Source organism: Lolium rigidum, chromosome 7 (assembly GCF_022539505.1).
Source record: "Lolium rigidum isolate FL_2022 chromosome 7, APGP_CSIRO_Lrig_0.1, whole genome shotgun sequence".
Taxonomy (NCBI): Eukaryota; Viridiplantae; Streptophyta; class Magnoliopsida; order Poales; family Poaceae; genus Lolium; species Lolium rigidum.
Genome location: NC_061514.1, coordinates 7,286,470 through 7,300,063, shown reverse-complemented (window position 1 = coordinate 7,300,063; position 13,594 = coordinate 7,286,470). Strand labels below are relative to the sequence as shown.

At 42.5% G+C, this 13,594-nt stretch overlaps 1 long non-coding RNA gene across 1 annotated transcript; it reads right to left on the bottom strand.

Annotated features, from left to right (window-relative positions):
- Window positions 1–11,371: 11,371 nt before the first annotated feature.
- LOC124677030 lies at window positions 11,372–13,039 on the bottom strand. The gene is made up of 3 exons (XR_006993918.1): window positions 12,489–13,039; window positions 11,514–11,547; window positions 11,372–11,425 (listed from the first exon to the last, which is right to left on the bottom strand). It is a non-coding gene; the product is annotated as an uncharacterized LOC124677030 (long non-coding RNA).
- Between the last annotated feature and the right edge of the window lie 555 nt (window positions 13,040–13,594).

The window sequence follows — 13,594 nt, the reverse complement described above, 5'->3', positions numbered from 1 at the left end:
AGTTGATCCATATGCCTCAACTCATACTTTCCGGATACTTAATCCCACCTTTATAACCACCCATTTACGCGAGTGGCGTTTGATGTAATCAAAGTACCTTTCCGGTATAAGTGATTTACATGATCTCATGGTCATAAGGACTAGGTAACTATGTATCGAAAGCTTATAGCAAATAACTTAATGACGAGATCTTATGCTACGCTTAATTGGGTGTGTCCATTACATCATTCATACAATGATATAACCTTGTTATTAATAACATCCAATGTTCATGATTATGAAACTAATCATCCATTAATCAACAAGCTAGTTAAGAGGCATACTAGGGACTCTTTGTTTTTCTACATATCACACATGTACTAATGTTTCGGTTAATACAATTATATCATGATATATAAAAATTTATCATAAACATAAAGATATAAATAATAACCACTTTATTATTGCCTCTAGGGCATATCTCCTTCAGGGCCACGAGGCGCCGCCACAACAGGGCGGCGCGGCCCAGGCCCTGGCCGCGCGGCCCTGGTGTGTGGGGCCCTCGTGTGGCCCCCCGCGTTGCCCTTCCGCCTACTTAAAGCCTTCGTCGCGAAACCCCAGTACCGAGAGCCACGATACGGAAAACCTTACCGAGACGCCGCCGCCGCCAATCCCATCTCGGGGGATTCTCGGAGATCGCCTCCGGCACCCTGCCGGAGAGGGGAATCATCTCCCGGAGGACTCTTCACCGCCGGGGTCGCCTCCGGAGTGATGAGTGAGTAGTTCACCCCTGGACTATGGGTCCATAGCAGTAGCTAGATGGTTGTCTTCTCCTCATGTGCTTCATTGTCGGATCTTGTGAGCTGCCTAACATGATCAAGATCATCTATCTGTAATTCTATATGTTGTGTTTGTCGAGATCCGATGGATAGAGAATACTATGTTATGTTGATTATCAATCTATTACCTATGTGTTGTTTATGATCTTGCATGCTCTCCGTTATTAGTAGAGGCTCCGGCCAAGTTTTTGCTCTTAACTCCAAGAGGGAGTATTTATGCTCGATAGTGGGTTCATGCCTCCATTAAATGCGGGACAGTGACAGAAAGTTCTAAGGTTGTGGATGTGCTGTTGCCACTAGGGATAAAACATTGATGCTATGTCCGAGGATGTAGTTACTGATTACATTACGCACCATACTTAATGCAATTGTCTGTTGTTTTGCAACTTAATACTGGAAGGGGTTCGGATGATAACCTGAAGGTGGACTTTTTAGGCATAGATGCATGCTGGATAGCGGTCTATGTACTTTGTCGTAATGCCCAATTAAATCTCACAATACTCATCATATCATGTATGTGCATTGTCATGCTCTCTTTATTTGTCAATTGCCCGACCGTAATTTGTTCACCCAACATGCTATTTATCTTATGGGAGAGACACCTCTAGTGAACTGTGGACCCCGGTCCATTCTTTTATATCGAATACAAATCTGTCGCTATTGTTCTTTACTTGTTTTCTCGCAAACAATCATCATCCACACTATGCATCTAATCCTTTGTTACAAGCAAGCCGGTGAGATTGACAACCTCACTCGTTTCGTTGGGGCAAAGTACTTTGGTTGTGTTGTGCGGGTTCCACGTTGGCGCCGGAATCTCTGGTGTTGCGCCGCACTACATCCCGCCGCCATCAACCTTCAACGTGCTTCTTGGCTCCTCCTGGTTCGATAAACCTTGGTTTCTTTCTGAGGGAAAACTTGCCGCTGTACGCATCATATCTTCCTCTTGGGGTTCCCAACGGACGCGTGCTGTACGCGTATCAAGCATATTTTCTGGCGCCGTTGCCGGGGAACTGAAGAAAAGTTACACCACAAAGATTTCTAACTCCCACGTCAACAGGCACCGACCGGTACGAAGAGGACGGCGTCGATCGCGCCGGTCCCGAGGAAGAAGAGTGCGAGGAGGACGAGTACGTCGTCCTTCTCGGCTGCCATTGAGGAGACGGCGGCGGCGACGCCGGCATCTCCAGCCTTGGAGCGCCATTGCGGAGGCCGCGGATGACGTTCTCGAGGGTGCGCCCCGGAACGCCCCAGAACAGGGCGCGGCCTTCCCTGTTCCAGCTGTTGGGGCCGCCGACGAGGTTGTCGGTGCTGTGCATCTCGACGTCGTACTTCGCCTTGAAGTACGTCGTCCACCAGGCGTCGTTGTTGGTGACCGCCCACGTTGGATCCAACCGCTCTGCGGCGGTGAGTTGAGCCCGCCGGGCCTTGATGGCGTCCCTCCATTGATCCGTGTCCGTCTTCGGCGGCGGCGGGATGCCAATGCCGTTCACGGCCATCTTCCAGCCGCCGCTGCTTGGCAGCCGCATGTCCGGCGGGACTGGATACCGGGCGTGGTACAGCGCCCACGCCTCCGCCACAGTGAGGCTGCCGCGGCCGAAGCCGTTCGCCACGGCGATCTTGCGGGAGGACGAGCTCGACATTTTTTGAGCGGCGAGGAGAAGATCTAGGAGGGGGGAGGCGGCGACGACGATAAGGATTATGAGCGGCGAGAACTGCAGGGCGTCTTAAAAAAGCGGCGGCAGCGGGTGGTTGCACACAATAACTCCGGCGCGGACGGCCATGCGGCCATGCACGACGAGACGCGTCCCTGCGTCGCTGATAACCCACAAGTATAGGGGATCGCAGCAGTCTTCGAGGGAAGTAAAACCCAAATTTATTGATTCGACACAAGGGGAGGTAAAGAATACTTATAAGCCTTAACAACTGAGTTGTCAATTCAGCTGCTCCTGGAAAAGCACTAGTAACATGGGTGATGTGAAAGTAACAGTGATATGAGAGCAGTAGTAACAGTAACACAGCAGCAGTAATAGTAATATGAGAGCAATGGCACCAGAAAATAGTTGATACTACTTCCAATGACATGTAGAACAAGTATATGATGATGAAAGATGGACCAGGGTTCCCAGCTATCTACACTAGTGGCAACTCCCCAATAACAAGTGTTGGGTAAACAAATTACAGTCGGGCAATTGATAGGATTGAAATAGCATTAAGACAGAACATCAAGATCATTAATCATGTAGGCATGTTTTCCATATATAGTCATACGTGCTCGCAATGAGAAACTTGTACAACATCTTTTGTCCTACCAGCCGGTGGCAGCCGGGCCTCTAGGGAATCTACTGGATATTAAGGTACTCCTTTTAATAGAGTACCGGAGCAAAGCATTAACACTCCGTGAAAACATGTGATCCTCACATCACCGCCATCCCCTCCGGTTGTCCCGATTTCGTCACTTCGGGGCCTTTGGTTCCGGACGGTGACATGTGCATACAACTTGTAGATACAATCTAAGCAATAAGTATAGAGCTTAAATCTAAGATCATGCCACTCGGGCCCTAGTGACAAGCATTAAGCATAACAAGATTGCAGCAACAATAACTTCATAAACTTTATAGATAGACAATCATAATGTAACAATCCATCGGATCCCGACAAACACAACACCGATTACATCAGATGAATCTCAATCATGTAAGGCAGCTCATGAGATCATTGTATTGAAGTACATGGGAGAGATGATACCAACTAGCTACAGCTAGAACCCGTAGTCCATGGGGGAACTACTCACGGAGCATGATGGAGTCGATGGCGTCGATGGAGATGGCTTCCGGGGGCACTTCCCCGTCCCAGCAGGGTGCCGGAACAGAGACTTCTATCCCCCGAATTGGAGTTTCGCGATGGTGGCGGCGCCCCTGGAGTCTTTCTGGAGTTTCGTCAATTGGTACTGCGTTTTTAGGTCGAAAGGGCTTAATTAGGCGAAGAGGTGGCGCGGAGAGGGCGACAGGGTGGCCCCACACCGGGCCGGCGCGGCCGGGGTGTGGCCCGCGCGGCCCACCTGTGTGGTGGCCCCCGGCTCTCCTCCGACTCTCCTTCGGTGTTCCGGATGCTTCCGGAAAAATAGGATGTTTGGTCTTCGTTTCGTCGAATTCCGAGAATATTGCCCGAACAGCCTTTCTGGAACCAAAAACAGCAGAAAACAGGAACTGGCACTGTGGCATCTTGTTAATAGGTTAGTTCCGGAAAACGCATAAAATCATCATAAAGTGCAAGCAAAATATGTAAGTATTGTCATAAAACAAGCATGGAACATCAGAAATTATGGATACGTTGGAGACGTATCAAGCATCCCCAAGCTTAGTTCCTACTCGTCCTCGAGTAGGTAAACGATAAAAAGAATATTTCTGAAGTGACATGCTACTTACATAACCTTGATCATACTATTACAAAGCACATGAAATGAATGAAGTGACTCAAGGCAATGATCTATAGTTGCTAACAAATAGATAACATATAGCAAAACTTTTCATGAAGAGTACTTTCAAGACAAGCATCAAAGGCCTTGCACAAGAGTTAACTCATAAAGCAATAGATTCAAAGTAAAGGCATCGAAGCAACACAAAGGAAGATTTAAGTTTCAGCAGTTGCTTTCAACTTTCAACATGTATATCTCATGGATAATGGTCAACATAAAAGTAATATAATGAATGCAAATAAGCAAGTATGTAAGAATCAATGCACGAGTTGATGAAGTGTTTGCTTCTAAGATGGAAGGAAGTAGGTAAACTGACTCAACATAAAGTAAAAGAATAGCCCTTCGTAGAGGGAAGCAGGGATTAAATCATGTGCTAGAGCTTTTTAAGTTTTGAAATCATATAGAGAGCATAAAAGTAAAGTTTTGAGAGGTGTTTGTTGTTGTCAACGAATGATAGTGGGCACTCTAACTACCTCATCAACCAGACTTTCAAGAGCGGCTCCCATGAAGGACGTTGTCTCTACCAGCAAGGTAGATCATCCCTCTTCTCTTTTGTTTACACATGTATTTTAGTTTCATTATTTATGGATGACATTCCTCCCAACCTTTTGCTTACACAAGCCATGGCTAACCGAATCCTCGGGTGCCTTCCAACATTCACATACCATGAAGGAGTGTCTATTTGCAAAATTAAGTTGCTTACTGATGAATCAGAGCAAAACATGTGAAGAGAATTATTAATGAAGGTTAATTAATTGGGGCTGGGAACCCCATTGCCAGCTCTTTTTGCAAAATTATTGGATAAGCGGATGAAGCCACTAGTCCATTGGTGAGAGTCTGTCAAGAGTAAATGACAAGGTTGAAAGATAAAACACCACATACTTCCTCATGAGCTATAAAACATCAACACAAATTGAGAAGCATTTTGAAGGTTTAAAGGTAGCACATGAAGTATTTACTTGGAATGGCGGGAAATACCACATAGTAGGTAGATATGGTGGACACAAATGGCATAGGTTTTGGCTCAAGGTTTTGGATGCACGAGAAGCATTCCCTCTCAGTACAAGGCTTTGGGCTAGCAAGGTTGTTTGAATCAAACACAAATATGAACCGGTACAGCAAAACTTACATAAGAACTTATTGCAAGCATTATAAAACTCTACACTGTCTTCCTTGTTGCTCAAACACTTTTACCAGAAAATATCTAGACCTTAGAGAGACCAATCATGCAAACCAATTTCAACAAGCTCTACGGTAGTTCTCCACTAATAGGTTTAAACTACATGAAAAAACTTAATAATGATCTACTTGAGAGCTCAAAACAATTGCCAAGTGTCAAATTATTCAAGACATGATGAGGCATTTTCTGTTTTCAACCAAATATAAATAAGTGCAATAGCTTCCAACTTTTATCATTGAACATTAAAAGTAAAACGAAGAACACAAGTGTTCATATGAAAAAGCGGAGCGTGTATCTCTCCCAAACAAGGATTGCTAGGATCCGATCTTATTCAAACAAAACAAAAATAAAAGCACACAGACGCTCCAAGTAAAGCACATATGATGTGACCGAATAAAAATATAGTTTCAATAGAAAAACCTGATAAGTTGATGAAGAAGGGGATGCCTTGGGCATCCCCAAGCTTAGACGCTTGAGTCTTCTTAAAATATGCAGGGATGAACCACGGGGCATCCCCAAGCTTAGACTTTTCACTCTTCTTGATCATATATCATCCTCCTCTCTTGACCCTTGAAAACTTCCTTCACACCAAACTTCACATAAACTTCATTAGAGGGGTTAGTACTCAAAAAACTTGAATCCACCTTGGTCCTGTAGTGACACATTGCAAGAACTCAATAAAACATTAGCTACAGCTCTCCACGTGTAGAAAGCCTTGCTTAAAGTCCGCAAGAGACAATGCAAAAAACAGAGACAGAATCTGCCAAAACAGAACAGCCAGTAAAAACGAATTTTAAACAGGTACTTCCGTTGCTCAAATCAGAAAACTCAAAACTAACGAAAGTTGCGTACATATCTGAGGAACACGCACGTAAATTGGCATAATTTTCTGAGTTACCTACAGAGAAAACAGCCCAGATTCGTGACAGATAGAAATCTGTTTCTAAGCAGAAATCCAAATCTAGTATCAACCTTCGATTAGAGGCTTCACTTGGCACAACATTGCAATAAAATAAAGATAAGGAGAGGTTGCTACAGTAGTAACAACTTCCAAGACACAACAAAACAGTAGCAAAATAAACACATGGGTTATCTCCCAAGAAGTTCTTTCTTTATAGCCATTAAGATGGGCTCATCAGTTTTAATGATGCACTCGCAAGAAATAAGAGTTGAAGCAAAAGAGAGCATCAAAAAGCAAGTTCAAAACACATTTAAGTCTAACCCACTTCCTATGCATAGGAATCTTGTACACGAATAAATTCATGAAGAACAAAGTGACAAGCATAAGAAGATAAAACAAGAGTAACTTCAAAATTTTCAGCATATAGCTAGAGATGTGTTTTAGTATCATGCAAATTTCTACAACCATATTTTCCTCTCTCATAATAATTTTCAGTAGCTTCATGAACAAACTCAACAACATAGCTATCACATATAGCATGCTTTTCATGATCCATAAACACATAATTTTTATCAAGCTCAAAAATAGTGCGATTAAAACTTTCAAACACACTTTGATCAACAATATAACAAGATGGTTGATCAATCTCAAGAGATATGGGACTCACAGATAATGTCAAGACCTCTCCAATCCCATTTTCATTAGTAGTACAATTAATATTATCAAGTAACATAGGACCATCATCAAGAGCTTTATCATAAACATTTGCTACGCAAAATTCTTTAGTACCATGCATTTCGACATCAGGCACAAACAAAGCATTATCATAAGATTTATCAAAGTAGCATGGATTATCATAAATAACAGTAGCATAATTATTCTCACAAGTTTTAATCATAGGGAATATTTCAAGAGAATCCACAGGAACATAACATTCAACCTCTTTCGGTAAGCATGGAGGACAATCAAATAGTGTAAGAGATAAAGAGTTACTCTCATTAGAAGGTTGGCATGGGTAGCTAATCCATTCTTCCTACTTTTGTTCATCACTCTCCTCTTCTTTTTCATCTAATGAGCTTTCAGGTTCATCAATTTCCTCATCTTTTTCATCCAATGAGCTTTCAGGTTCATCAATTTCTTCTTCCACTGGTTCCTGCAAATTGTGAGTGCATTCTTGTGCATTAATGAGTCTCTCTTTATAATCAATGATATAAGGATTATCGGTGTAACTTTCATTGCAAAAATTAAGGATAGAAGAGACATAATCTTTAAGGCCCTTACAAACAACACAAGTTTCATAATTTTTAACCATGAAGGATTCTATCTCAGAGGCTCCCATAAATATGACAAATTGTTCTACCTCTTCAAACCCAAAATGAATATAGCTATTCCGATTATAGTTCTTAATTAAAAATTCCTCACTAAAGCCACATTGAAATTTATGATGTTTAGTGTCCTGTTGAGAGCAACAGTTTATATCATGGCGTTTAAGCAAGATTTTAGCAATTGTATTCAATTTTTCTATCACAGCACTCATCACTTTACCAGTTCTTGATTCTCTATAATTATTATAATATTCTATAAGCTCCAAGTAGGTTATGGGTTCTCCCATAATAACAGTTTTTAATTTTTAGGTTTTTCAAATTTTTATGGATTTTTGGGTATATGAGAAAAGTAAAACAAGACAAAAAGAAACTAGACAAAAGTAAACTAAGCAAAACAAAATAAAATAAAACAGAGAGAGAGAGAGGTAGAGTGTACTCCCCAGGTGAACTTATGAGTAGAGCTATGCCTCCTCGGCAACGGCGCCAGAAAACAGTCTTGATAGCCCACAAGTATAGGGGATCGCAGGAGTCTTCGAGGGAAGTAAAACCCAAATTTATTGATTCGACACAAGGGGAGGTAAAGAATACTTATAAGCCTTAACAACTGAGTTGTCAATTCAGCTGCACCCGGAAAAGCACTAGTAACAGGGGTGATGTGAAAGTAGCGATGATATGAGAGCAGTAGTAACGATGAACACGAGCAGCCAGTAATAGTAATATGAGAGCAATGGCACCAGAAAATAGTTGATACTACTTCCAATGACATGTAGAACAAGTATATGATGATGAAAGATGGACCAGGGTTCCCAGCTATCTACACTAGTGGCAACTCTCCAATAACAAGTGTTGGGTAAACAAATTACAGTCAGGCAATTGATAGGATTGAAATAGCATTAAGACAGAACATCAAGATCATTAATCATGTAGGCATGTTTTCCATATATAGTCATACGTGCTCGCAATGAGAAACTTGTACAACATCTTTTGTCCTACCAGCTCGGTGGCAGCCGGGCCTCTAGGGAATCTATCGGATATTAAGGTACTCCTTTTAATAGAGTACCGGAGCAAAGCATTAACACTCCGTGAAAACATGTGATCCTCACATCACCGCCATCCCCTCCGGTTGTCCCGATTTCCGTCACTTCGGGGCCTTTGGTTCCGGACAGTGACATGTGCATACAACTTGTAGATACAATCTAAGCAATAAGTATAGAGCTTAAATCTAAGATCATGCCACTCGGGCCCTAGTGACAAGCATTAAGCATAACAAGATTGCAGCAACAATAACTTCATAAACTTTATAGATAGACAATCATAATGTAACAATCCATCGGATCCCGACAAACACAACACCGATTACATCAGATGAATCTCAATCATGTAAGGCAGCTCATGAGATCATTGTATTGAAGTACATGGGAGAGATGATACCAACTAGCTACAGCTAGAACCCGTAGTCCATGGGGGAACTACTCACGGAGCATGATGGAGTCGATGGCGTCGATGGAGATGGCTTCCGGGGCACTTCCCCGTCCCGGCAGGGTGCCGGAACGAGACTTCGTCCCCCGAATTGGAGTTTCGCGATGGTGGCGGCGCCCCGGAGTCTTTCCGGAGTTTCGTCAATTGGTACCGGCGGTTTTAGGTCGAAAGGGCTTAAATAGGCGAAGAGGCGGCGCGAGGAGGGCGACAGGGTGGCCCCACACCGGCCGGCGCGGCCGAGGGTGTGGCCCGCGCGGCCCACCTGTGTGGTGGCCCCCGGCTCTCCTCCGACTCTCCTTCGGTGTTCCGGATGCTTCCGGGAAAAATAGGATGTTTGGTCTTCGTTTCGTCGAATTCCGAGAATATTGCCCGAACAGCCTTTACGGAACCAAAAACAGCGAGAAAACAGGAACTGGCACTGCGGCATCTTGTTAATAGGTTAGTTCCGGAAAACGCATAAAATCATCATAAAGTGCAAGCAAAACATGTAAGTATTATCATAAAACAAGCATGGAACATCAGAAATTATGGATACGTTGGAGACGTATCAGTCGCCTGGGAAAACAGGGACGCCATTAACGTCGCTTAACCAAAGGTAGGCGACGGGGTTTTAGCCTTCTCCGTGCCGCTGACGGGTCGGCCCCGCCACTCCCCGCCTCGCTTTCGTTGTGTCCGGCGTCCCGGTGCGTCCCCTGTGGGACGGGGACGGGCTCGGGGCGCCGGACACCGTATCGGGCCGCGCCGGACAAAAATGGGCTTTGGGGGACGCGGCTGAAACGCATTTTCTGTCCGGCGCGCCCCAAATCCCTTTGGGGGACGGTTTGGGGACGCGGCTGGAGATGCTCTTAGCCTCTTTTCTTTTATTTTGTAGGTGAACTAGGACAATTGCCCGTGCGTTGCATCGGGAAAACAAAATATGGAGATAGATGGTTCCAATTTTTCTGGCACAAGCATGGTGACTTAAAGTTTTTGAACACCTCATACTATATACAAGGATTTCTTATCATTCTTATTAACCCTGCAAGAACCAATGCACATACTATATAGTGGCATTTTTATCCCTCGTACTAACACTTTGAGAACCAACAAAACGTGTCCTATCCCTTCCTTTCCTTTTTACCCTTATCAACCAGAGAAGATGTACCCAAAAATTATGAGTCTACCATTCATATTTTTGAAAACCGGGCTCCATGTAGCCCGAGCTCCAAAATGCCCTGCTCAAGAAATAGTACTCTCTAAATCATATCAAAGCATTTTAGTTAATTTTTTCATACAAAATGGACAAGCTCTACTCCTGCTTGGGCTTCCGCAGTTCTGCTCATAGTTTCCAAGAGAGGCCTGCAAAATAATTACATTAGTTGCTTTGAACAAGCGACTAAAGTAAAGATTCAGTCAGCTCATTTTGAAGGACTTGCAGAAAAACCAAGGATCCAGATCTTGACAACAATTTGCAGAAGGTTTCACAAACAAAGTTCAGAGTCATCCTAAATACCCATCAGCTACGGACGCAATGGTGTGTAAGAACTTAAGTAGAATTCACATAAATCACATCTACTACTTCCTAGAGCAAGCAATGTAAGAGTCATTCAATCTGAAATCTACAGAAGTTTTTACTATCAAATGGAGTAGTACATTTTAGAAGACATCCAAACCGATGTAGATTTGAATAAGTAATTTAGGCGATGCAACTATCTGAAAAGGAGGCAGATGATATGGCTACCCGCACAAAATTTTCATCTCAGAAATTAAGCCCATATTTTGCATGTCTTCATCGTACCAAAATTGAAAGGAGAAAAGCTAACTAATCAGGCATCCATAAGATAGATGAGTATCAGCAAAAAAAAGGAATACTTACATATCAACAATAGAGGAGCTCACGAGTCTCCTCTCCAAAGAATATCCCTAGTCAGCAAAAAGCACACTCATGGCCACAATCATTAAACATTTCCATCTCGTTTTCTCCACACCATACTAAATCACTCACACATACACATCAAGTAGCCACTCCTGCAAATACAACACGCAGTCATGGAAATTCTCAGCATCAAAGCTTGTAGCATCTTGTGCCCTCTTCGCATGAACTGAATCCGATGTCGATGTGAAGACATGCTAACAAAATGAATGGGAGGGCAGGCTGTGCATGCGCACCCACTCGTCCCCACGTCCCTCACCGATGTGGATTGTCACATGGCGCTGGTCTTGTTTAACACTCAGCTTGGCCTTGTCAAGCCCTTGTGCAAGTGCTGCCTGACACTAAAAAAACACGAAATTTAAGAAAATAGTGAAATACCATGGATAGCTTCTTAAAAGGTGACAAGAATTTGAAATAACAAACCTATTCATGCTGGGTTGCTCGAATATGATATTCTCTTCACATGAAAAAACAAACAATAAGTCGCTAAGTTTGGAAAAATCATATATGATGCAATCACAAACATGACTACAAACATGCATAATTATGCTTAAGCTATATATTCACAAACTTAACAGTGCATGGTTCGTAGGTCTAAATGTTGATATCATAGTTCTAGTGACTTCATTGAAGTGTTGACCAAAGAGGTGTAATTCTGTGATCTAATAGTCATTGGTAATCCATAAAATGGGTAGAACAGTAGCTGCTATGAATCTAGAACTCACTCAGCATTCCAGCACCCGTATTGCTTCCTGGATACAGACCATATTTCAAGTTTGTACTCCAAAAGGTAGACGCATTAGGCTGATGGCGAAAAATCAGCTATATATTGACAAACTTAACTGTGCATGGTTCGTAGGTCTAAATGATACAATAGTTCTAGTGACCTCACTGAAGTGTTGACCAAAAAAGTGTACTTATGTGATCTAATAGTCATGGGTAATCCATAAAAAGGGTAGAACAGCAGCTGCTATGAATCTAGAGCTCAATCAGCCTTCCAGCACCCATATTGCTTCCTGGATACAGATCATCCGAGTCACAATAGATGTATGTATCCACGGTTGTTCTTAAAATGGCCAGAAACTGGGCACTCACTTGATACCGTGAAAACCATTTATACTTTCGACCAATACCACACAATCTATTAAGTAATTAGACCTTATTAACCCGTAAAATAAAAAAAGTGGTGAAATATTTCTCAGACTAAATGTACCCCATCAAACTTCTAAAATGTAAACAAAAGGTAGCTGATCTGATCCCATTTACACTAAGGGTGCGATGCATTTTCTGTCAAATCACTCTACCATAATAACTCCAACCATGAACTAAAAGATAAAGCATGCGTAAATCCTTATGAATTTTTAGAGTTAAATGAGTGACCTCCAGCATCAGATATACCTGAAACTTTGATAGAGTATATATTAGTTTCTCAAAGTCCAAGGAAGATTCACGTGCTAGCAATTACATCTTTAGTAACATGGTCAACCATGAAATTATGCAGGCCGTGGAGCACACAGGAAGTGCGCTGAAAAATTTAGTATACAAACATGGAATGTCAAACTGGACTATAACTATTTTGGAAATTCCAAAACATAAATGCATAGTATAGCGTAATGTGAGCTACCTTCCAAATTTTCAATGCCAGATGAAAGGAAAAGGCGTCGAAGGACTAATATATGGTTAAGGTACAAAATGCATACCGGGTATCAGTGCCAGATAATGATATGTGAACCCATCCCACAGGCTTCGAAAAGTCGACCATTTTAATTTCCTGGAAGCATGGTAAATATAATGTTCTAGAGGAAGCACAGGAAGTACAATAATGCAATCTTCCAAACATAAAACCAGTTAGTGGCATAGCACACATGACACATTATACAAGATTCAGTGCTAGATGGATGTAACAGTAGTATAAACTTAGCAATAGTATATGAAATAAGCAAAACATATGAATTATGTCTGGCCCAGGCCCCAATCCCACCCCTGGTTTCTGCACACTTCCTGATGCATAGACAATGTTGGGCACGTAAACGCTAACTTGACACAACCCCGATAGAATTCGGTCCAATCAGGCGTATCGCACCGCAGATTATACATTATATTATACGGCACATTATACTATCATTCTGAATTCCCACTGTCCATAATAGGCTACTCTACCAGTTTGTGTATATTGTACATATCATCATTCTGAAAGAAAGAGCATGAGCAGGTAGTTCCTATCCAACGAGAGAGTGGTCGGAAAAAGTCAACTTCAGAAGCTCGAGATAGGAAAAGCGAGCACTGAAAACGTAAGATATCGGGCATCTGCACATACACTAAGGCAGGAGGCGCAGAAGGTCTCAGAGTAGTAGCCGCCTTCCGAGTACGGCTTCATACTGAGCCTACATTTAATTTGATTTAGTCCAACTTGCAGGCATTATATCATAAGACAATAATTTATTAGATGATTTCTTTTTTTATAGCAGTGGAATTCTTAGAGTGAAATATTGACACTGTACCAC